Here is a 23,690-nt window from a genome sequence, read left to right on the forward strand (position 1 = left end):
GAAAAATGCAAACACCTCAGGGGAGCATCTTGTCCCGCCTGTCCCCATCCCCCACCTTTCCAGGCTTATCCCATATTACTCTTCTCCACACACCTTATGCAACTGCATTGCCTGCAGTTCTGTGAACTCAATGCTTGGTTTCTGATGCACCCCTGTTCTTGGACTCCCTATTCTAAATTTACTCATCCTTCCATCAGGGCTTAGATTTAGTCACCTCCTTTGGGAAGCCTGTCCTTACTCCCCAGTTTGTTAGCTTTCTCCTCTCTTCAAATTACCTAGTATTTACTTCTCTGCAGGGACTGTTTTTGTTTGTTCTAGGTTTTGTTATGTATTTCAATCCTTAGCACCAAGTGAAGTTTAAGTGCTTTATAAGTTTGTTAACTGCATTGAATCCAGGCAGCCATGTTGTGCAGTGGATATAGAGCACCAAACCTGGAGTCAGAAAGACTCTCTTCCTGAGTTCAAATCCAGCTTCAGACACTTACTAGCTGTGTGACCCTGGGCAAGTCACTTAACTCTGCTGGCCTCCAGTATCTCTGCCAAGAAAACACTAAACGGAGTCACGAAGAGTTGGACATGATTGAACAACAACAACAAAACTTGAATCAAGGACCAATGATGCTCCTGTCTTCCTAGAATGCAAATAACTGTGTGCCATGTACTATTAATTCCTTAACAAGATGTGCTGGATGCTGCCTGCCAATCATAGTTACTTTGGTGTTGTCCTAATTTGTTTAATTTGGGACACTGTGGGGCAAGAACAATCTCTTATTGGTGGAGATAAGTATTCACATTGCTGGCAACATACTTATAGTTACCATGGGGATGAATCTGTCTAGACCAGGCTGTTTTCCCAGTTGTGGGTAGGGATGCCCAGGGCACTGAGCATTTAAATGAACTGCACAGTGACATTACAGTCCCTGGCATTTCAATTTTAAATATGTTAATTTCAACACTAGCTGTCAGTCATTTAAAGGGGAAATATTCAGGTCTTTAGGGCAGTTTTTAAAAAAATTCTGGGAGTGTACTTGTCATATTAAAACCAAATAATTAAATTCTTTATAGGATCATAGAATTATGGATTTAGAACTGCATCCTCCTCATTTTACAAATAAGCAAATTTCAACCACAGGAAGGTTAAGTGATTTTCCAAGGGTCATACAGGTAGTGTGAGAGTAATTTATTTTTATAGCTAGTAGGAGTTAGATCAATTCCTTTATCTAAAAGGGTAGGTAAAAATGACGACAACAGAACCTGGATGGTACCCTAAATGAGCTTTGCCACAACATGAAATTGGTATTTTTTTAAGGTTTCTTGCCCAATCATTTATTTTTAAATATTGCTGACAAGTAGTTCTACCACACGTACATGTGCACACATACTCACACATTATTTTCTCTCAAAATGTCATTCTTACAATTAGAAAAAGTAAAACATAGCAAAAAAACCCCCAACAAACAAAACCAAGTAGCTGGATATACACACTTTAAAATCCCACCTACAATTAGTTACCTTCCAGTTCAGCAGCAATGAGTAGATGCTACATTGCCATTTCAACATAGGGCTAATAAATGCACGTTTGAACCTATGTATTGCATGGAAGCAGATGTCATGCAAATCAAAAGTGACTCAATGTAAAAAGCAGCTTGTAAAACATCTCACGATTTCATTTTATATGCCTGTGAATAAAGCCAGACCACAGAAAACAAAATATTTGGATAGTAAATGATGAAGAAAGGCTTAAAATTGAATAAATAATTTTAGAAAGTTATTTTTCTTCTTTTTTAAACTCCCCAAATCTTAAATTCAATATTATACATTCTATCTGAATTCTCTGTTTCAATGAAAACTCTAACTAGTTGAGACTAAAGCTGGGGGAATCTGTCTCACTGCTGTTAAAGGTAATTCAACAAATTAATTGTACAAATAGGTCTTTTTCTCTTTTGGGGGATGTCTTTTTTTTGTGGGGCAATGAGGGTTAAGTGACTTGCCCAGGATCACACAGCTTGTAAGTGTCAAGTGTGTCTGAGGCTGGATTTGAACTTAGATCCTCCTGAATCCAGGGCCAGTGTTTTATCCACTGTGCCACCTAGCTGCCCCCTCAACAAGATAACTGAGCTGAAACTATTTGAGCAGCTTAATAGTGGTGAAAACTACTTCACAGTAACTACACCTGTATAAAAGTACTGAACAAATCTGAATTATTATCCAAACACAAAGTGAGCCTGGCTTTCATGGGAGGGGGGGTGGGGAATGCATACTTTAACCAGTTCCGCCTTGAATGAAATGTTTTTTGAAGCACAATAGAATGGAAGGAGAGTTTGACTTTTCAGGCTTCCCTTTGCAAGTGACATTTCCTTATGTGCAGCAATTCCTACCATAGAAAGCCACAATAAGAAACTGAGATGTTTAGAAGCATGTGGAAAGCAAGGAGGATCATGCCCGTGCAACAGTATACTTGCCCAATGACTCCTAAGTGGCCTCAGTCCTAGAATGAGTACTCCAATAGCAATAGTCAATCATAAACTAACCTCTAAGGCTGCTACAACTTGTAGTCCTTACAGAGGTTCATGAGCATCAGGGAAGACCTGTGATTTTACTGGTGTGAGTGCTGAGACAGCCTGGCATAGTGGATGGATAGCTGGGCTGAAGTCAGGATGATGTGGGTTCAAATCTTGACTCATACACTTATTAGTGATATAGACTTTGATTGGGCGAGAAAGTCATTTCCAGTCTCCTTTCTTTTTCTTAGACAAGATCAGTGCCCTGGCCACAATGGTAGAGACAAGAAGTTTCTTTCTTCACTGCTATGGCTGCACCTCTTTGGTGGCAAGTCTTTGCCAAGAAAACCCCAAATAGAGTCAAAAGGAATCAGACGTGACTTAAGGATTGAACAACAACAACAGACTGAAGAGAAAAGATCCATGGAAATAGGAGCCATGAAGACTGAGAAATTTAATCAGGATAGGTGGGAGAAGGGGACAGGGAAGGGGTCTTTCCCAGTCCTTCCCTGTCTTTGGCAGCAAATATCTGGACTTACTTCCTTGACTTTTCATATAACCTAAACCGTTAGGATGAGACTTTCTAAGCTGAACTGGAGCTTTTGAAAGAGGCCCCCACATCCCTGAACTTTTATGGAGTTGGCTCTTAAAACGTATGGATGTTTAGAATGAACATGTAGGTGCTTCCATCCAGAGGTTCTAGAACCTCATATCTTCAAAGTGACCAGCCATGTTCCCTTCTGTTGTGATAGCATCCTTTTATCCGCTTTCCTTCCTTCCTTCTTTCCTTCCTTCCTTCCTTTCTTCCTTCCTCCTTCCTTCCCTCCTTTGTTCCTTCACTCCTTCCTTCTTTCCTTCCCTCCTTCCTTCCTTTATTCTTCCTTCCTTCTCTTTCTTTTTCCCTCCCTCTCTCCCTCTCTCTCTCTTTTTTTTTCTTTCTTTCCTTTTTGGGACACTTCTATCTTTTTTACTCCTCCATGCAATGCTTAAATGATTTTGGAGAACTTGATTTTTTTTTTTTGGTGAGGCAATTGGGGTTAAGTGACTTGCCCAAGGTTACACAGCTAGTTAAGTGTCAAGTGTCTGAGGTCGGATTTGAACTCAGGTCCTCCTGAATCCAGGGCCAGTGCTCTATCCATGGTGCCACCTAGCTGCCCCAGAACTTGATTTTAAACTGTCTTTCTCAGGAGGCTTGTATCTATGATTTCATTTGGTATAAGGAATTCCCAGGAAGGGTAATACCCTCTACCAACACAGATACAATATGTAATTTTAGAGTTACTGCCTAGGGGACTAGGAGTTTAAGGGACTTGCCCAGATGCCAAGGGTAAGACTTGAACTAAAGTCTTCTTGACCTCTGTGGCTCTCTATCCATTACCCCATACTTATAGCATTTAAATATACAGGTAGGGGCCAGCTAGGTGGTGCAGTGGATAAAGCACTGGCCTTGGATTCAGGAGGACCTGAGTTCAAATCCAGCCTCGACACCTGACACTTACTAGCTGTGTGACCTTGGATAAGTCACTTAACCCACATTACCCTGCAAAAAATAAAATAAAATAAAAATAAATAAATATATGTACAGGTAAATTATGGTGGGTTCTGCTGTCACTGGCAGAGGCTATAAGTATTGCTTCTTTTTGCTGCTAATCAAACATAGTTGAGAAACACATCCTATCTTTGTACTCAGTGAGTATAGGTGGACTGAAAGGCTTGGCCACAGATGGCTGGACCTCTGGTCCTCCCTTGGGCCCTTCCTCTTTAAAATGGGGATTTACCAGCTCAACTGTTGGCTTCAATCTGTTCCACTATGAGAAAAATTAAAAAAAAAAATTACAAGTCCTGTCCTTATCTAATATTCATGTAAGATTATTCACAACACTTTGAACTTCTATTTGTTATACCTACTTGACCTCTATTTCTCCTCAGCCAATTGGAAGAAGTAAAGAATATTCAATTTTTTAAAGATGCAAATTTGTAAGTGAATCAAAAGACTCCAGTCCCTCTTCAGAGACTGAGTGTGATTGGAATTTACATGGAAAAGAATAGGACTAGTGGTATGTGGTGGTTTCCATGGAATTGTCTTAATATAAACAGAACTTGCACCTACTAAATCCCAGTTAATCTCCGTGAGTGAGTGAAGGCAACTCTAAGTGCCAGACCAGTGACTGGAAACCAAGGAAGTATTTGGCCTCACTGTTTAATTACTGTTTAACTCAACCTTAACTCTAGATTCCACACTGCTTTGCAAGGTGAAGGGGACCTCAAGGAGGAGAGTTAAAGAAATAATTCCCCCTCCCCCTCTGATGTCTAAGATCTGGAGAAATTCAGTTCATTTCAACAACCATCCTACTCCCCACATAATAGCACCTACCAGGGCCTCATGCGCTAAACTAGAAGTACGAAGGCAAAACAGAAGCAGTCTCTGCCCTCCAAGAGTTCATGTTATGCCAGGAGGAATCTACTGTTCACAGCCCTGTAAATAGACTAGAGGAATGCCGCAAGAATAGGTCTATCAGATTATGTGGAAGGAAATGGGGTACCCAGAACACCTCTTTGGAATCCAGGTTTGGAGTGTCCTTAATCCTAGTGACAAAATCGGTGTTTGTTCCTTGAGTAGGTTATTGTAGTGGGAGGTTTTGCCCCTTTCTTACTGCACAAGGTTCTAGAAAAACTTAGACTCTTGGTGGGATGCTAAAACCGTAAAGACCAGAAGAGAAGAGGTGACTCAGGAAGACTGTGGAACAAGGAGAGGATAGATTGTGGAATGTGCTATAATAGCTAGAGTTTATATAACGCTTTAAGGTTTGTATAGCTCTTCACAAATAATATCTCATTTGGTCCTTATAATAACCCTAGGAGGTAGGTGATATTTTTATCTCCATTTTACAGATGATGAAACTGAGGCAAACAGAGGTTAAGTGACTTGCCCAGCATAACACAGCTAGTAAGTGTCTGAAACCACATTTGAACCCAAGTCTTCCTGATTCCAAGTCCAATACTCTATCCTCTGTGCTGCTTAGCTGCCCCTATCATTTAAAACAGGGACTGAATCCCCTCAGCTTTTTGTAATTCAAACTGTGCCCCATCACTCTACATAAACTGTTCTCTCAAAGTTCCCAGTGACCACTATGTTCTCTTTCTAATCCTTATTCACCTTCATCTGGCAGATTTGGGGTCACCAGGATTGTCTAAATGGAGTGAATTGATGTCTGGAGTGTCATCCAATGTGTTTGTAGGAATCCCCATACCTGTCTGTACTTTGTAGTTCTTACTCATACAAAGACTCTGATCATGAAGTTGGATCGCTAAGCTGAGATTGAAGAAATAATGGTTCTACACTCTCCTTGTTTCCCAGTTCACCATGAGTCATTTCCCCTCCCTGTAACTCAGTTTCCCAACATGTAAGAATTCAACAAGCATACTTCTCTATAAGTGATACAAATTTGGTTTACATATTCCCTGTCTAATTTTGTGGTGACTTATACTTCTTTTGTAAATGAAGAGATTTTAGAATGTATTTAGGATAATAGATTAGATGGAGAGATAGACATGTATAAAGCATTTAACTAGATGTCTGTTAATTGATTGACTGCCAGTCATTGTGCTGAGTACTGGGGATAGGAATACAATCCAAGTCCTTTCCTTTAATGAACTTATAATAGGGGATGGCATATATAAAGGGGTGCTGTGGAGGGGATGGGGAGAGAAGAGGAAAACTAAGATGGGCAAAGCAGAATGAGCCAATCCAGGTTTGACATGAGTGTGGTTGGAGCCCTTCGTGAAGTGGCAATTTGGTCTGGGGGCTCACCAATCAGAACAGCAGGCTCCAGAGAGCAGCTATCTCCAGGGGGAGGAGGTTGTTGGTGAAAAGTTGGAGAATTCCTGATATTTCATTGAGCCAGAAATGATGTGAGCATGGCTAGGGGCCCTTCACAAAATTGTGGTCCGGGCTAGGGATTTACTAATCAAAAGAGCAGGCTCCAGGGCAAAGCTATGAGGCCATCTAGTTCAATTCTCTCATTTTTTTTACATGTTTTGGAACTGTATATATTTATATATTTCAATTCTGCAAAAAGTTGGGAATTGGACTGGCAGAAAACAAAATCATCAAAAAAAAAGTATATTTTAAAAAAAGAGTATAGAAAACAAAATCATCACCTGGTGGCCAGCCATCTTGTAAGGAGTTTCTCCCCACTAACCTAGGCTTACTGACAAAAGATTAATTCTGTATCTGATGCCTCTAGTCCAGCTTGGTAGGCCCTCTAATAATAAATAGCCTTCAGAAACCAGGATCCACCCCATGATGAGAAACAGGGGAACCCTATGTGGGAGATCATATTTATTGCTTTCATATATGAAGTGTTAATGGATATATTTAGGTGGAAATTATTTCTCCTGTCTTGTGTTCCATCTCTCCAGTTATCTGTCCAATTTTGACTTTTGGGAGATAGATAAAGATTGAAATTGACCTGAAAGGGAGCAAAGATCCTGGAGCTCTCTCTGTCTCCCAGGTATGTTTCAGATTAAGGCCATCCTTTTGACTTGGTCAGCAACCCTAGGGCTTCTGTGGAATAGCATATACCTCTAGGGCTGGCTTGAAATTGGGGCTAGATCTGTCTTATTCTCTGGAAGAATCATAGATACTCTTTCCACCAAAAAGCTGCCAGAAGCAAATGTCTATCCCCTTAACCATGCAGAGACAGCAGAGAATAATAGGCTGTAACTCAAATTTGCAGAGGCCATGGATGGATGGTCATTTGCACAGTTGGAGGGAGCACCCACATGAATGAGCTCACATATCAATCCAGAGTAACTCAAATTGGTATCTGGAAGAGCAGTCCATACCCCATCATTACATCTGCAATGACCTGAAAATAACTTGGAATAGACAGCCTTTTATTACAGACATAAAGTAGCGACTTGACAAATAGCCCAAAGTAGCATCTACAGCCAACAAGACAGATCACTGCTATTTCTCTTCTTTGGACCTCTGAGGTTGGCTCAGGGACACCAGAGAGACTGGTTGGGTAGGGGTTACTTTACTGTTCACAGAAGAGGATGACAAATGAGGTTAAATAATTTGTTTACATTCAACTCTGGCTAGATGGGAGGGGAGCTTTTTCTCCTCTGGTGACCTTGAAATCAATCAATCTGCATTTATTAAGCACCTAATATGGGTAAGGAACTCAGAGAGAGAATACTAGGTGGCTCTGAGTGATGTGGAAACACACTCAGATTTGATGTTAAGAATGGAATAAGTATGTAAATAACTGGAACCTGAGTCTTAGGTCTCCTGTATATCTCATCTAATGAAAGATACTTTCGCAATTCCATTACCAAATTGACCCTCAAACCTTGTGAGATTTTTTTTTTTTTGCAGGGCAATGAGGATTAAGTGACTTGCCCAAGGTCACACAGCTAATAAGTGTCAAGTGTCTGAGGTCAAATTTGAACTCAGGTCCTCCTGAACTCAGGGCTGGTGCTTCATCCACTGTGCCACCTAGCTGCCCCTACCTTGTGAGATTTTACTGCAAATGGTGAAGGGAAGTTCAAGGTATTTCATCCATCCATCCATCCATCTATCTATCTACTTTTTATCCATCCATCCATTTATTCAACAAACTTTTATTAAGCACTTGCTATGTGTAAGGCATCCTGCTTAGATACAAAGTTAAATAAAATATGGCTCATATCCTTATTGGTTATACAATGTTATTTTTGTGTTTTGTTCTTTTGTGACTTCTTTTGTGTAGAGAATTCTCTGGGTGAAACTTTTCTCTACCAATGTATATTTGCAATTCGCCTTCAGCTTAGCCTTAGAGAGTGAACCAGGGCTTGTCCAGGATCACACAACTAGAATGTGTCAGGGGTAGGACTTGAAACTAGGTATTCCCGATTACAAGGCCAGACCGCTAGCCACTGTCCTAGCCTCTCCTTCTTCTAATGGAGAAAGAATACAAATTTATGTACAGAGATAAATAAATTACAAAATAGAATGTGAAAAACACATACCATAGGATAAGTGTCAAATTTTTTGAGATCAGATGGAAACATTTCCAGTGGGAAGGTTAAAAGAAGGTGGTATTTGTGGGCTTTGAAGCATTATTGAAAGCTAAGTGTGAAGGAGGTACAGCAACTCCAGACAGAGGTAGGGAGCCAGGGAAGATATTTTATTTGGCTATAATACAAGGTGAGCCAAAAGTCACAAAGGGGCCTGATGTTTTAATAACTTTTTGAAAATTATTTTAAATAATTTATACCATTTACGAGGTACCCCCAGGCACAGGGAGATAATGGCATTAATGTTGCTTGGAGCCAGATTATGGAGGGCCTAGAAAGACAGATTTAGGCTTTCTTTAGTAGGCTATGGGGGAGCTACTGAACATTTTTGAGCATAGGAGTCATGTGGTCTGATTAATTAGGAAAATTAATCTGACGGGGAAGGCAGCTATCGGGTGGCAAATAAAGATGGGACTTTGAAGTCACTCACATCCAGCCTCCAACCCATATGGGCTCTGTGACTTTGGGTAAGTCACTTAACCACATGGTACCCTAGGCCATACTCTAAGACTATATAAGGCAGAACCACTGATGTGTGGATTGGTAGAGGGAATTGCCTCCCTAAGAGTTTCCTTTATCTACAAAAGCTCAAATCCAGATAATAGACAAATAAAACCTGGAGACAGTATAGAAGACTGATATCACACTGTTTTTCTCTGTAGAGGAAGGATTAAATAATGGCAAGAAAACAGAGGCATATCAACGGCTGAGCTTCCCTTAAGGTCAGAGGCTCAACAGTGAAACATCCACCAGGAGCATTCTCACTGCTCCCTGAAACACCACCCAACCTTGTTCTAGAAGCTGTTGTGCCCACCACTGCCACTCTCCTGGCGTTTGACTCATTGATGCCCCTCTGGGGCACATGGGTGCCAGCATGCTAACTCTGGTATTCCATTTCCATTTATTTCCAGCTCTGCCCTCGGGCCCCTGTTGTAGAGTAAACAATAGCTCCGTTTGGCCTAATGCCGTTCCTCTCCTGCTGGGGAACCGTTTGGCACTCTGTAAAGCCTGCTCATTAATGTCCAGTCCTGCCAGGCTTCATCAGTATCCCAGAGCTCATTACACGTGATGTAGACACCTGCTCAAAGCGCAGGCCGATGTAGAATATATTTCTCTAGTACCACACCGGGGCCAATTCTGCCTTGTGTGCAGGTTTTAATGCCCAATAATGCTGGATGCTTCTTATGGGACAGTATTTCAACTGGGCCCAAAGCAGGTGTAAAGCAACAACAAATCAATGAATGCGCATTTTGCGTGACCCAGGATAGAGGCAGACCAACCAGTATCCTGTGGTGGGTTTGATGAATTGGAGTGTTTGGGAATTGCAGAAGGTCATTTGGGGCAAAGGACTGATAAACAAGGACACAGCTGTGATTTCTGAGTGTTTACAAAGACTCTTTACCTAGTGGAACACCACGTCATTGAAGTCACGTACCCCTTGGACTGAGGGAGAATGAGGCCTTGTGCTCTGCTTTCCTTTCTCAGTGAACAGAATGCTGCATTCCTGGACTGGTCCGGCTACACAGGCCGGCTCAGTAGAGCTAAGCAACGATGCTATTGCAGTCCAGTGCTACCTAATGACATTTACATGAGGCAAATAAAGTGGGGGACCTTGAACAGTGGTGCTGGTGAAAGGTGATGGATTCTACTGTCATCCATCCCAATGAAGGGGAGGCCGAAATGGGAGAAAGAACAGGAGCATTTTGAAATGAGCTCATCTAGTTTTACAGAAGTTCAGCAACAGAACTGATTAAAGAGAGCCTCTGGGCCCACTTTTTTTAATGAAGCATTTGGGCACATATTATAAGGCATCTATAATTTTCCTTCCTCCCTCCTTCTCTCCCTCCTCTCCTCTCCTCTCCTCTCCCTCCCTCCCTCCCTCCTTCCTTCCTTCCCTCCTTCCTTCCTTCTTTCCTTCCTTCCCCCTTTTCTCAGTCCTTATCACTCTGCCTTAGATTCTCCTAATTCATATACATGTTGTAAACACCTGGAGAATAGGGATGGTGTGGTTTTCTAATACTGTATCCCTGGTCCTCCAGGACACAGGAGGCCCTGGACAAATCTTTGTTGAACTGACCTGAATTGTTACTGAGATTCAGCAGTGCCCAGTAGGCAGAACCTTGAATGGTCTTGCTCAAACCAAAGATTTCCTGAATGTTCTTGGATTGAAAGAGAAAGCACCCTGGCCTAAGCTTCCCAGGATGCCTCCTGCTATCTCTGAAGAGTTGGAAAGCTCCCAATTTCAGAGGCTATTCAGAAGCAAACAAACTTTAAACGCTTGGAAATTTTCCTAGTTGGAGGTGTGTGGTTAATGAATTACTGAGAACCCTGCATCCTTTCCCTTCAGCTCAGCCTTAAAACTATAGTTCTTCTCTAGAGGTCTGACATTAAATGACCTTTTACTGGGTCTCACTTTGTATCTCCACTTCTTTATTAAAAAAAAGAAAAGATTGTTAGGATTCAAACAAGTCATTTGACCTTACTGGCCTCGGTAAGCTGAAATGGCCTCTGAGGACTCCTCCAGCTCTAAGTCTATAATTCTACAACTCAGTTTCCTACAAAAAAAGTTGCTAGGGTAGTTCAGCATCAGGAGCTTTTTATAATGAGTTGGGGGTGGGCAAAGGCAATGAGGTGTCATAGTGTAATAGAGCACTGAACATGGGAAAAGGAAGAACTGAATTAAAATCTGGCCTCAGACATTGACTGGCTGTGTGACCCTGGTCAAGTCACTTCACCTCTGTTTGCCTCAGTTTCCTCTACTGCAGAAATGGGGATGGTAATAGCAACTACCTCCCAGGGTTGTTGTTGTAAGGATCAAATGAGTTATTTGTAAATAGCACTTTGCATTGTACCTGGGACCCGACAGGAGCTGTATAGCTGCTTCTTCCTTTTCTACCCCTAAAGGAGGTCCACCCCCAGGCCTTATTGTCTTTCTCTGTTATGCTTCACTTGGGAGGTCCAGCTGGATCTGTCAGGATAATAACTCACATTTATACACGGCTTTACAGATATGATCTCACTTGATCCTCAAAACAATCCCATGAGGGAAGCAGTGCAAAGATTCCACAGTCCATTCACATGCTCTCATTCTGCTTGGCTCTTGACTATCTTTTTTTTTTTTTGTCTTGACTATCTTAAAAAAAATTCCCCCCATAAATCTTCTAGAGATAATCTACCCAGGCATTTCATTTTTTAAAAACATTGTGGATACCTGTACCCCTTGGATTGAGGAAGAACGAGGCTTTGTGTTCTGCTTTCTTTCTCAGCTATAATAATGCTCAGTTTCTGGTGTGGTTCAGCTGTATCAGTAGTACATGTGTTTTTACAGAAGAGGAAACTGAGGCACGGTGGCACTAGTAAGTTGTGGGGCCGAGACTCAAATTCAAGTGGAAACTCCAAGAAGCAACTACATTCTACTTTACCACATTGCCTCTCTTCTCTTTCTGTTATGTGCCAGAAATGGGGGCTGGGGAGATAAAAGACCACTGTTTATCACAGAATCACAGCATTTTAGAGTTGAGAGGGAGCTCAGAGGTCATCTAATCCAGGGCTTCTTAAACTTTTTCCACAACCCCTTTTGGTCGGAGAAAATGTTTACAAGATCCTGGGTATATAGGTATATAAAATAGGTATACAAATCAAACATTTATTTGCTAACCCCCACATTCAGTTGCATGACCCCATATGGGGTCATGACCCACAGTTAAAGAAGCTTTGATCTAGTCTAGTCCATGTCCAAAAGAGAACTCCCCACCACAAGGTCATCCAGTTTCTACCTGAAGGCTTCCAATTTGAGGGGGGGCGGAGTGGGGTTGGGGGTAAGGATATAGGGGGTTGGGGGGAGGATGGGGGAGGACCTTTCAAGGCAGCCTATTCCACATGCAGGGACCTTAATTCAAGATTCTTAATCTTTTTGGTTTCATGACGACATGACATGGCAACCTTTGGCCTCCTGGTGAAGCTATAGGACTCCTAAAAATGTTTTTTATATATATACAATACATAGGATTACAAAGGAAACCAAATATACTAAAATTTTAAAAAAGAAGATCAAAGACCCCAGGTTAAAAGGCCCTACTCTACTTGTTGGAAGGTTTTTTTCTTGCATCGAGTCTAAGTTTGCCTTTCTGCAACTTGGACCCAAGGCCTTTCATTCTGCCATCTGGACCTTAAACACAATGATTCTAATCCTTCTTCCACAGAACAGGCCTTCAAGTTCTTCCAGACATTTATAGAGCTTGGAAGTTTGCCGAGGCTTGACCAACATTATCACCTCATTGGATTCTCACAAGCCTGTGAAGTCGGTATGATGGGCATTATTATTTTCACTTTACTGATGAGGATACAGAGGCTGATAGAGATGAAATGAGTCAATTACAGTCATACAGTGAGTGAGTTTCAGAAACAGAAGTTGAAGCGGGTCGAATGGACTCCAAAACCCGAATTCTACCCAGGCCACAGTTCACCCCACCCACCATCTGGAGACAGATGTTCAGTGTTCCTTGGGATCTAGTATATTGTTTCTGTGATAAATGCCAGAGGGGACAGAAAGTATACACAACAGCTTGTTACTGTTTAAAATCCTATTAGGCATAATAATAATGATAATACCAATGAATAATAAGAATAACATTTACATAGTCCTTCAATTTTACATTTTTCCCAATTGTACATGTTATCTCATTCAGTCCTATCAATCAATAATCATTCATTAAGCACCTAATATGTGTCAGGTACTGTGCTAAGTACTCAGGATTGCTGCTGTTTGGCCTTCATTCTTTTTTTTTTTAATTTTGTGGGGCAATGGGGGTTAAGTGACTTGCCCAAGGTCACACAGCTAGTAACTGTCAAGTGTCTGAGGCAGGATTTGAACTCAGGTACTCTTGAATCCAGGGCCAGTGCTTTATCCACTGCGCCATCTAGCTGCCCCTGGCCTTCATTCTTGATGAGGACTTGCAGCAAATTGGATTTAAGTGAGGCAGGGCTGTGAAAGGTCACCAACCTCACTCTCTCCTCCAGAGCCATCTGGTCCAGTGGAAAGATATACATCAGGATGACTGGAGATGGCTCTGGATGTTTAAGGCAATTGAAGGTAATCGACTTGCCCAGGATCACACAGCTAGTAAGTCTCAAGTATCTGAGGCTGGATTTGAACTCAGGTCCTCCTGAATCCAGGGCCAGTGCTTTATTCACTGCTCCACCTAGCTGCCCCCAAAAGGTTAGATTTTAGGGGAGACTCAAAGGAAGCCAGGGAAGCTGGAGGGCAGAGATAAGGAGGGAGAGTATTCCAGGCATGGGGACAGCCAGTGAAAATACCCCAACTTGAGAGATAGGAATGTAGTGTCCAAGGAATAGCAGAGAGGCCTGTGTCACCTGACTGCAAGGTGAGTGAGGTGTAAAGACTGAACAGGTATTTGAATGCCAAAGAGAGGATTTGAGATTGGATCCCAGAAGAGCCATCAGAGTTGATTGAATGTAGGGAAGGGGATGTGGTCAGACCTTCACTTGAGGAAGATCAGCTGAATAGAAGAGGGATTATAATGGGGAGAAAATTGTGGCAGAAAGACTAGTCAGAAGACCACGGAAATAGTTCACTTCTGAAGTGATCAGCCATCATACCAGGGTGATGGGAATGTCAGAGGAGAGCAGGGCACAGCTGAGAGATGCTATGAAGGCAAGGTCAAGATTGGCTATGGGCTGAGACAATGAGGAGTTGAGAAAGATACTTAAGTTGTGGGCCTGTGTGACTGGGAGGGAGGGTGATGATACCCTCAAGAGCCATAAGGAAGTTAGGGAGAAGGGAGAGTTTTGGAGGAAAATATTACATTCAATTTTGGACATGTTGATTTTAAGCCTTCTATGGTACATCTAGTTCATGATTTCCAATCTCACAGTGAAAGATGTGAGACTGGAACTCAGGAGAGACACTGGAGCTGAATAAGTAGATTTAAGAACCATCAGTATGGAGATGATTCAATTCACTGCAGTTAATGAAATCACCCCATTTTATAGATGGGGTAACGGAGAATGAGAACTTTTAAGTGACTTGCCCAGGATCATACAATTAGTAAATGTCTCAGGCAGAATTGGAACGTAGGACCTCCCAAATCCAAGCTGAACACATTATGCACTGTATCATTTACCTGCCTGATTAGAATTACTTATGAATCGGGGCAGCTAGGTGGTACAGTGGATAGAGCACCGGCCCTAGATTCAGGTGGACCTGAGTTCAAATCCGACCTCAGATCCTTGACACTTACTAGCTGTGTGACCCTGGGCAAGTCACTTAACCCCAATTGCCTCACCCCCCAAAAAATTACTTATGAATCAAAGAATAATTTTAGAGGTAGAAGGAAGCATGGAAGCATCTAGGTATAATTCCTTCTTTGTACAGATGAAGGAAATGCATCAGAGAAGAAGCAAATGGGGGGAAATCATAGGGAAGTAGATTTGCCCAAGGCCACCCGGATACTAATAAGTTGGAATTCAAATCCAGGTTGTCTTACTTCATGTCAACATTCTTTCCATGGTTTCACAGGTAAATACTCAAAACTCCGGAGTAAAGATAAGGGTTAACATTATACCAGAGTCAGTGCTTGGTCTGTGCAGAGAGGAGTTAAGTTAATGAGCTTGTATTTGGGTTAAACACAGTCAATAATAATCTATTCAACAGCCTAATTAATAATTGAAATGAATGCAAGTGGGCAATAGACTGGTTGGGCCTGAGATACTAAGCTAAATCCAATGATCCCCTTTCATGAGAGAAAGAACAAACCAGGAAATCAAGATACTTCAGGCTCTTTTGCCCGATTTTGACCCTCTCCAATTCCACCTCCCTTGGTGACCAAGGAGACTCTCTGATCCCAAAGTGGGGCCCAACGGTTTCTCCCCCAACTCTTCCTCCTTCTGCCCAGATCCAGCTGACCTGGGAGAGGTTTGCACAATCCATGGTAATGTAACCAGCAGCCCTGGAGATGTAGGTCACGGCCATCATATGTCTGAGGAAAAATACCAGGGGGACAGGAACACCAAGGAGAATTATAATAACAACAAAGGCTCATTAAACAGACACTTCCAGCTTAGACAAATAGCTCACGCTCACCCAGGAATGGAGTAAGATACAAAATAGAAGGGGCAGCTAGATGGCGCAGTGGATAGATCACCGGCCCTGGAGTCAGGAGTACCTGAGTTCAAATCCGGCCTCAGACACTTAATACTTAACTAACTGTGTGACCCTGGGCAAGTCACTTAACCCCAATTGCCTCACTAAAAAAAAAAACAAAAAACAAAACAAAATAGAACTTGAGCACACTGTGGCTCATGCATGATGGAAAAGTCAGGAAGATCTGGGTTCAAATCCTGACTTAGACATTTACTAGCTGTGCGACCCTGGGCAAATCAGTCAACCTCTTTGTGCCTCAGTTTCCTCATCTACAAGATGAGGTTAATATTACTTGTTCTACTTGCATTACAGGGTTGTTGTGAGGATGAATTGAAATAATCAATGGTTTATAATTACACAAATGTGAGATAGCCATATTCCATCGACCACAAAAAGAATTCCCTTGTACTTACTCTGTATATATTTCGTATATATTCATGTGTTGTACCCGCCATCTCCACTAAAGCAATGTGGAGTTCTGAAGGGCAGGAAGTGTATTCTTAGATCTGCTTATTCAGCTCCAGTGTCTCTCCTGACTAGCCTTCCTCCAAATATGAAGCTAGCCCCTGAGCAGTTTTTATCTTCCTTTCTCAGGCTTCAGTATCGCAAGTGCAAAAGATCCGAGTAGTAACTTTATTTTTTTTTTTTTTAGTGAGGTAATTGGGGCTAAGTGACTTGCCCAGGGTCACACAGCTAGTAAGTGTTAAGTGTCTGAGGCCGGATTTGAACTCAGGTACTCCTGACTCCAGGGCCGGTGCTCTATCCACTGCGCCACCTAGCTGCCCCAAGTTTATTCTTTTTAAAAAACTAAAATATTGATCCCCCTCCCCTCCCCCGCCACTTTTGGACAGAGTAATTTGACAACTAGGGAAAGCGGCCAAAAAAAAAAAGTACCCTAGAACCAACTTTTTAAGACAAATTCAATTGAGAACAGATGGGTCTAAATAAACCCCAAGCTATCACCCTAAGGTGGTTAGAAAAAGATTGCTCCTGGAGGTTCTCTCCTGTCAGGAAACATCGGGGGAGAAGGGAGTGGTCATGGCTTCGTCTGGTAACAACTCACTTGTGTTACAGCCACTGGGAGTTGGGGTGGGAGATGAAAATACACCATTTATTTGGTAGCTTCCTTTTTGTTTTTTTTTCAGATTTGAGATTATCCTGGTTTATGGTGTTCAAGGGAAGGAAACTCTCTTTACCTAAGCAGGTTACTTTTCTGCAATTAATAGTCTTAGCTAATTGTCTAAAGCACTAAGAGATGAAGTGATTTATTAAGGATGATCAGAGATGGGGTTTACTCCAAGGCCAGTACTTTGTCTGGGCTGCCTTGCCTGTAAATTCTTATTTTAATTAATTATTTTTGCTACCCAGATGCTAAGGACAGTTGTTTCTGTATTACTGATGTACAGGGAAGTGACCTTTAAGCTTTGATACCCTGAGGTGAAGCCCCATTCCCTTGCCCTAGTTATGGCTCTGTTGATAGGGGATTATTCTAGAAACAATACTAGTGTTACCTCTGTAGACATATGAGATGCTAGGAAATAGTGCTGCCTTGAGAGGAATTATAAAAAATGATGAGGGAAGGATTATTCATAGCCAGGAAAATTACATTATAATGAAGACTTCTCTTGGGAGCTTTGGAAGTTTTAAAAACTATCCACGTGTATTTGGCCTGGATAACTCATTTTGATTTGTGGTGAGAACTTCTTGTTTCATATCATGGGTTTCATACTAAATTGAGTTTCTATTTATAAATAGTATCTCCTTTAGGTAATTCTCAACTAGATTATTTTTCCTCTTCAGAAGATGCTACAAACATTATCTCTTCATTGAAACTAGGATGCTTGAAGAACCTGGTCCAATCTCTAACTTGATTAGGTACCAAAATGAAATTCAGAGCTACAGAAATGACCTAGACCAAAGCTTTGCTTTTAAATCCCAAGTAGAATCACATGTTAATAATCAAGCTGAAAGTGGTAAAAGATAAAGGATATAAGACTGAGTTGTAACTAGTGCAGGGCATACAGAATTTCTCCCAAAGGTCCTGAAATTTAAAGGTCTTGTTAATTGTGTATTTTTCAAAAATGGTTATATTTGCCCATGGACAGCATAAACACTCCTTCAGCAGCACAGAAACTGTGCTTAGCACCTAATTAGCGAGAATAATTAGTTAAAATTAGAAGCTGCCAGATGGTGACCATTGTTAATAACACTCATGTGTGAGCTACTATAGTAACTCTTCCACTCAACTGAATTTATCTTAATTACTTGTAGTATTTTCATATCATGAATTAAAAAGCTAATTTGAGGGTCCATGCTGCTTGCCCCAGGCACCAAAATGAGTGGTTATGGCTCTGATAGTAGAGAACCTTTCCACCCAAACTTCAACTCTTTGATTACATAAATAATTCTATTTTGATAATGCTTTTCTAGTTAGTTTTTCATCAAGAAAGATGACCAGAAAATCATAGTAAGAAAACTAGAAAGTCTTTAGAGAGGTTTTCTAGACCAAATTCAAGGTACACCAAACTATACTGTCATCTACACAGGCAAAACTATAAGCTTTTTTAGGCAAGTGAAAGAGCTCTGAACTTGGAACCAAGAGAGACTTGGGTTTAAATACAAGGGAAGGGAAGGAACCAAGCATTTATATGTGCTACTTAATATATACCAAGTGCTGTACAAAGTGCTTTCTTACAAATTATCTCTTTAATCTTCACAACAACCTTTCAAACTAGGTGTTATCATTATCTCCATTTATAGTTGAGGAAATAGAGGCATACAGATGTTAAATGATTTGCCCAGGGACACACAGATAAGTATCCAAGGCTGGATTTGAACTCAGGTCCTCCTGACTATAGGCCCACTGATAGAGCTTCATAGGTTTCCTCATCTATAAAATGAATGTTTTGGATTAGATGACCTCTATGGGCCCTACAAGTTGTAATTATGTGGTTCTTTGAGCATGTATGTGTATATATACACACATACACATACACACACAAGTATATTGGGGCAGCCCGGTGGTGCAGTGGATAGAGTGCTAAGCCTGGAGTCAGGAAGAGTCATCTTCCTGGATTCAAATCTGGCCTCAGATACTTACTAGCTGTGTGATCCTGGACAAGTCACTTAACCCTGTTTACCTCAGTTACCTTATCTGTAATATGAGTTGGAGAAGGAAATATCAAACTATTCCAGTGGCAAACCAGCCAAAGAAATCCCAAATGGGGTCAGGGAGAGTTACTTATGACTGAGACAACTGAACAATAGCAACATATTAATATATATACCTTTACATATGTATGTGTGTATATATATATATATGTGTGTGTGTGTGTGTATAGAGAGAGAGAGGTCTATATCTATCAAGGTCTATATCTATAAAGATATATCTATATCTTTATATACATATACACACATACAAATATGTACATACACATTTATGTACAGATATAGATATAGAATTGTAAAATTATTTGAAGATTAATCAAAAACATTGGCTGTCCAGGGATGGATGACTTTTTTTGGAGGGGACTTGGTGAGGGGGTTGACCATAGTGACTGATGAAGGCCATCTACTAAGTTGAGGAGAAATTACAATCTGGGGCAGCTAGGTGGCACAGTAGATAAAGCACTAGCCCTGGATTCAGGAGGATCTGAGTTCAAATTTGGCCTCAGACACTTGATACTTACTAGCTGTGTGACCCTGTGCAAGTCACTTAACCCTCATTGCCCAGCCCCCCCCCAAAATAATAATAAGTTAAAAATTAAAAAAGAAAAGAAAAAAAAAGAAATTACAATCTATGTTGGAGGAGGAAGTCCACATGGATGATGTCACAGATCATGTAAACTATTGAAAATGTTTTGCTACACCATAATGGATGTGTTTAACTCACCTACCTAAAAACCTGGATGTCTAATCCAAACGATCCATATAGGGATGACCTGGTTGCCTTCACGACAAGCATCTTTGTGTAGGGGATAAAACAATGAACTTGCATCCAGGAAGACAGGGTTCACTCCTGCCTCAGATACTCATTAGCTGTGTAACCCTTGGCAAGTTCCCTGACTTTTCTGATCTTCAATTTCCTTGACCCTAAAATGGGGATGATAATAGCACTAAAAACAGGTGTTAATGTTGTGAGGATTAAATAAAATAATCTATGTAAAAGCAATCTGCAAACTTTAAAGGGCTATAAAAATGTGAATTATTGTTATTGTTATTCCAATAGAAAGTATGCTAAACGTAGCTAGACAATTTTTCTCTGCCAAGGCAGCTGGCTGGTATGGTGCAGAGGGGTCAAGCAGGAGACTTGTGGGCTACTTGCTCCACAATACTCCAAGTGCAGGAACCAGATTAAAATGGAATTAGGACCCATTTACCAAAGAAAATAAATTTACAATAAAACAAGGTAATGTTGTATTTTAACACTAAGTTAACATGTGGCCCACCGAATCCTTACATACAGATTTTATTATTGAGTTGTTTTTTTGTTGGGTTCCAACTCTCTGTGACCCAATTTGTGGTTTCTTTACTAGAGTGGCTCACCATTTTCTTCTCTTGCTCACTTTTACATATGAGGAAACTGTGGCAAAGAGGGTGAAGTGACTTGCCCAGGGTCACACAGCTTACTAAGTGTCTAAGGCCAGATTTGAACTCAGAAAGATGAGTCTTCCTGACTCTAGGCCTGGTAGTGACCCCCATTTCTATTTATTCACTGGTACATAATTAGAATGATGGCCTTGGAGTAGGGAAGATCTGTGTGACCCCCTGCAAGTCACTTAGCCTCTGCCTCAGTTTCCTCATCTGTCAAATGAGGATAAGAATAGCACTTAACTCCCAGGGTTGTTGTGTGGATAAAAGGAGATAATACAAATAAGGCCCTTAAGTTGGTCTCTTGATTTTGATTATTTATTGTTGTTGTTATCATTTTTATGCCACTCCAGCTTGAGATGTCCATTACAGATGCACCAAAAGAGGGAGGGAAGAATTCCCAGTCTAAAATCTTGTGAGATCAGACCCTGGTCATCTTTTTCCCATTCCTTCCCTCTGATTCTTAAACTTCCCTCTCATGTGAGAATAGCTTTTTCTTTTTCCATATCTCTTAAAATTAATTTTTGACAGCTGAGTCTATCAACAAGGCACCATGTCCAATCTCTGGGGACCTTTGGGACCCTTGAATTTTCATTTTACAGATGAAGAAACTCAAGCACAGAGAACTGAAGGGATCTTCTAATTCCTAGTAGCAATAGGACTGGAATTGGAGTTTACTTTCCAATATGGAAAGTAAACTTTTTACACACTACCCAACACCTGTGGGACAGATAAATTTCAACAGCGCTTCAAAGTTTGCAAAATGCTTCATATGTTGTCTCTAATCCTCATAATTACCCCAGGAGATAAATGCTGTTATTATCATCCCATTTTACAGAGGAGAAAAGTGAGGTAGACTAATGTTAAATGACTCCCATTCACAGCTAATGAATGTTTGAGGCTGGATTTGAACTCAGGTCTTTCTGTCTCCCAGGTCCAGTGCTCTATTACACTGTACCACCTAACTAACAAAACTATTCCTGAAATATCTTTCTTTTTCAATAAATTCTTCTTAATTAATAATTTCCTCTTTGGGTTAAGGCCACCACCATTTACCTAATCACTCTGGGCTTTGCCTCTTCCTTGCCTTCCATATCCAATGATTTGCCAAGCCCTGTAAATCCTATTTCTGCAGTATCTCCTGCATCTAACCCTCCTTTAGATTTTCATTGCTGCTGCTTCAAAACAGCCCCTTTCCCTGAAGCAATTGAAAATAGTCTTCCCCTCCTCTGATAACACAATACTTTGTATCTCCTTATACCATACAATATTCGGAGGTGTGAGGGGTGGAGATGTCTGGAACTGTAATTTCATTGGTTTAGTGACCTTGCAATAGGAAAAGTCCCTCTACCCATGCAGATGAGCAAATCCTTTGTAATCTATAGCTTTGGGTATAACACACTGAGAGCTTAAGCAATCTGCCCATAGTCACACAGCTAAAAATGTTTCCAAGGCCGGACCTGAAACTGGGTCTTCCTGAAAACAAGGATACACTACCCCACCCCCTCCCCCTCATATTTATTGTATACCACAGTACAGCTAAGTCTCCAAATAATGCAAATAATGAATCCCCTTAAGTGCTGGCATGTATTCACATTTGCACTATTTGAAGTTGTAATTTATGTAAAATATGGAAATTGGTTCCAACCTAATGGAAATCTGATGTGTAGAATTCAAATAAAACAATTTAAGAGATTCATTATTGAACCTCCTTGTATTGTATATTTGTGTCTGTATTGAATCCCTCCAGCTAGATTACAAAATCCACAAAGGTTTTTTTGTTTTGTTTTGTTTTTTGTTCATTTTTGTTTTTTGTTTTTTGTAGATCTCCTAGCATCAGGTACAGTGCTTTAAATATTGGAGGTACCAGTGTCCTGATGTGTGTGTGTGTGTGTGTGTGTGTGTGTGTGTGTGTGTGTATGTATGTATGTATGTATGTATGTATATCTTGCCACTGGACCCAGATGACTCTGGAGGAGAGAGTGAGGCTGGTGACTTTGCACAGCCCTCCCTTACTTCAATTTACTGCAAGTCACGACATCACCTCCTGATGTCATGGTCCTCTTCGAGAACGAAGGACAAACAACAACTTCCATAAAATGATGTTTGAATGAGTGAATGAACAACACGCTCACTACTTGCCCCTAGAATAAAATCCAGAGACATCAAGGGCCTTTCATAACCTTACTCCAATTTCTCTTCCCAGCCTCATTTCATACTACTTTGTCATCCACTCTACTTTCTAGTGGCTTCCTGACCTCTTGTCACACTCCTTGGCCTTTTCGTGTGCAGAGAGCACTTCACTTAGAGTCAGGATGACCCAGGTGGAAATCCCAACTCCCACACTCCCCAGCTGTGGGTGAGGTTGGGCATGCTACTTAATTTCTCCAAGGCCTCTGTTTCATCAGCTTTAAAGCAAAGATGAGAATAAATACCGAAACTTCCTTATTCACAAGGATTTTGTGAGGAAAGCTTGTAAAAGCAGCTATTATTAATTGTCATTCTGTCATCTTGGATGGATAATAACCTAAGTATAATTAGGGTAACATGCTTTAAAATGTTATTGCTGTTCTCCAATCTAAGGATAGCAGCATACGCCAAAGAAACGTCAAATCTCTAGTTTATCCTTCCTTCCACTGCTGTCTAGTTTTTTTGTGTGTGGGTTTTTTTTAAAACACATCCTGTCTAGGCAGCCTTCAGCAGGTGCCCCCAGGGCACAGCAGGGGACAGCCTCTGCTTTCTTTGGAGGAACCAAGTTCTCTTTGTTCCTAAGGGCAGGAAGCCACCTCATTTCGAAATTGCTTCAGTCAATCTTGTGCCCCTTCTTTTTGTTTTTATTCTGCCTTTAATTGAAGGGACTTCCTTCCCACTCGCAAATAAAACCCCCATAACACACAGTGTTGTGCCCCTTGGGACATAAGTTGTGTTATACATACAGTAACTTGAAGCACAGAAGGGAAGGATTAAATATTCCCACTGGCTAGCCATGTAGAGAGGGCTTCTTGTACAATCCTTCCTGTTGCTAACAGTCTCAGCCAACTGAAGGGGAGGACAGTAAGAATTCCTTATTTATTCTTTTCTAGCTCCTTTGGAAACCCCCCCCCCTCCCCTCACAACCCCTTCCCCTTGAGTGACTCCTTCAGTTTTCAGGCTGGAGTCTGGATTTTACTATCCACATGTGTTCTATAGTACTTCAACTTGTTTTAACATTCCAATGAGGAAGTGAAAAGAATGAGAACAATTTTTTCAAAGTTTAAACTGAACCATGCCTAATTATGAAGACTAAGTTTAAATGGGAAAAAGAGATATGAGAACCCACCTCCCTTCCTTCTTCTTCTTCTTTTTTTTTTACAGAGCAGTGGGGGTTAAGTGAC

The 23,690-nt window shown here is 41.1% G+C and overlaps 1 protein-coding gene across 7 annotated transcripts in view; it reads right to left on the reverse strand.

The window, feature by feature from the left end:
* Window positions 1-23,690, reverse strand: part of ARHGAP22 (Rho GTPase activating protein 22) — a 406,983-nt gene that overhangs the window by 75,257 nt on the left and 308,036 nt on the right. The window contains exon 1 of one of the 7 annotated variants that reach the window (XM_043980599.1): window positions 19,623-19,654. The exons of the other annotated variants lie outside the window; for them this stretch is intronic. The gene's annotated coding sequence lies outside the window, so the exon portion shown is untranslated. Of the gene's footprint in view, window positions 1-19,622; window positions 19,655-23,690 lie in introns of those variants that run through there. 7 annotated transcript variants of the gene reach the window in all.

The sequence above is a fragment of the Dromiciops gliroides genome, chromosome 2 (genome assembly GCF_019393635.1).
Source record: "Dromiciops gliroides isolate mDroGli1 chromosome 2, mDroGli1.pri, whole genome shotgun sequence".
NCBI lineage: Eukaryota > Metazoa > Chordata > Mammalia > Microbiotheria > Microbiotheriidae > Dromiciops > Dromiciops gliroides.